Source organism: Antrostomus carolinensis, unplaced genomic scaffold (assembly GCF_000700745.2).
Source record: "Antrostomus carolinensis isolate BGI_N321 unplaced genomic scaffold, ASM70074v2 scaffold8300, whole genome shotgun sequence".
Lineage (NCBI taxonomy): Eukaryota > Metazoa > Chordata > Aves > Caprimulgiformes > Caprimulgidae > Antrostomus > Antrostomus carolinensis.
Window position 1 is genome coordinate 17,625 of NW_010286390.1, and position 2,450 is coordinate 20,074.

General features: G+C 41.3%; 1 protein-coding gene across 2 annotated transcripts in view; it reads left to right on the forward strand.

The window, feature by feature from the left end:
* Positions 1 to 2,450, forward strand: part of PHF20L1 (PHD finger protein 20 like 1) — a 54,676-nt gene that overhangs the window by 16,851 nt on the left and 35,375 nt on the right. The gene's annotated exons all lie outside the window — the stretch shown is intronic.

Sequence of the window (2,450 nt, forward strand, 5' to 3'; positions counted from 1 at the left end):
CTGTCAGTATTTAGGATGAGGTAATATATTTATACCTGTGATGGGGAAGTATCAGGTGCATTGCAAAAGCTGGGTGGAAAAAAGTTGTGAAGTCCTTCCCTTAACAGAGAGACCCTTGGACAAACAGTAAGATGGAAGTGCTTTCCACTCATTATTCTGATAAATAATATTTTATGTGAAGTCTGAGAAACTTTTCTGTGCTACAAATGAGAGGGGTTTTTCTTTGGTTTGTTTTTTGTAGTAGATAGATTGTGGTCATTCATATAAAAAGTCTGACTTTTTTCTATCAGGTAAAAGAAAAACTGATTTAATAAACTACATGATGGGGTTTTTTTCAGACTTGTTTTGGCTGATCCAACCTTTCACAGGTCAGCAGTTAAGGGTGTTTAGTCAGTTTTCTAAGTGTGGTTCTATTTCATCCTCTCAATCAGTACTTCAGCCTAAAAGAGAAAATAAATTAAATGGGCCAGTACGGAACATGATATGAAGGAAGCATCCTTCCTTCATACCCATCCTGTGCCTCCAGGTTTTTCTTTCCTGGAAGGTTTTTTATTTAGTACTGAGTTTAGTTGAGTTTAGTTAACAGATGTCTGATTTATCAGCCTCGCTTATACTCTCCTTTGCCTATACTGCATACACTCTCACTTAAGTCCCAATTTAATTGCTGCCATGAGCAGTAGAAGTATAAGATAGATACTAATGATATATTTTTACAGAACCCTGTTAGTGTTTCTCCAATACCAGTTAGTAGCAGAAGATACAAAATCAGCTGAAAAACCCATAGCTCTAGAAATTGTATTTTTCTGTGCATGTGGATAGATTCTCCTTTCCTAAAAAGCTTTATGAGCATAATAGCAGTTGAATGGGCTCTCATAGACTGAACTCTGTAGTCAGAAAACATCATGTTGCAGCCATTGACTTTATCATTCTAAAAACAGTGCCTCTCTGTCTCCATGAAAGCATATTCTGCTAGCACAGAATATGTTACCATTCAATGAAAGTGAATTAATCCTTTAATTACAAGATGAAATTTGTCATGCTTGGTAGTTACTTTGTGTAACTGTTCTCAAATTAACACACTTCTGCAAGTCATAGTCTAGTAGTTTTTTTTGTTGTTGCCTGTGTAACTGCTGATGATCAGACCTCCTCTTGTGGAAGTTTGTGCTTATTTCTTATGCTTGAAACACTTGTAAACTGTTAATTGTCTTTCTGGCATGAGCTTTTAGATTTGAAGGAAGGTTGGGAATCATGCTGGTGTGCCCATCAGAATGGCTGCTTAAAGTGTTGTAGCTGTTAGGAAAACATTCTTATGTCTTATGGCTGTAGAATGTGGTTGGAGGAGGCTGTTTGAAGGGACCTGTTTTCTGGATTTCAGTTCAGCATTCAGTATTTGTTGCAGAGAGTTCTTGTCTGCCACGAGGGCAACAGCTGCATCTGGAGTTCTTTGCTCAACTTTCAGCAAAACAAAGTTGCTTCCTTTGCTCCTTTTTCTTCTGCTGCAGCCACTGGGGGAAGTCACATTTCCCGAAGGTGAAGGCTGACTCCTGCTAAGCACGTGTTAATGTCTTCTTCCAATTAACTTTTGCCTCTGTTGGAATGCTTGCTTCCACATTTCCTGCTGCAGAGTTGATACCTAAAAGAACAGATAACATCTGCAGCCAGCTTAGAGAACAAGACAGTTCTGGTTCACTATGACACCTTTTATTTGTTATGTTCTGTTACTGACAGGGGATGGTGAACCTGTAGTCCTGCAGCTGTAGTAGCTTTTGGAGTTGTTTTATCTTTCTATGGGCATGGTAATTGGTTAGAAAGATGATTAATGGGATAGAGAAGAAGGAAATAAGAAGGGGTTTATATTCACAGGTTTGACAGAGTCTAGGTTTATTTCGTGGCCTTACTTTCTAAACACTGGGCATCTACATGTCTTGTAAATACCTCCATGGATGGTGACTCCACCACTTCCCTGGGCAGCCTGTTCCAATGCTTCACAACCCTTTCGGTCAAGAAATTTTTCCTGACGTCCAATCTAAACCTCCCCTGGCGTAACTTGAGGCCATTCTGTATTGTCCTATCACTTGTTATTTGGGAGAAGAGGCCAACCCCCACCTCACCACAACCTCCTTTCCGGTAGTTGTAGACAGTGATAAGGTCTACTCTCAGCTTCCTTTTCTGAAACTAAACAAAACTGAAGCTCCTCATAAGACTTGTGCTCCAGACCCATCACCAGCTTCATTGCCCTTCTCTGGACACGCTCCAGCACCTCATTGTCCTTCTTGAAGTGAGAGACCCAAAACTGAACTCGACACTTGAGGTGTGGCCTCACCAGTGCCCAGTGCAGGGGGAAGATCACCTGGTCCTGCTGGCCACGGTATTTCTGATACAGGCCAGGATGCCATTGGCCTTCTTGGCCACCTGAGCACACTGCTGGCTAACGTCCCGGCGACTGTCGC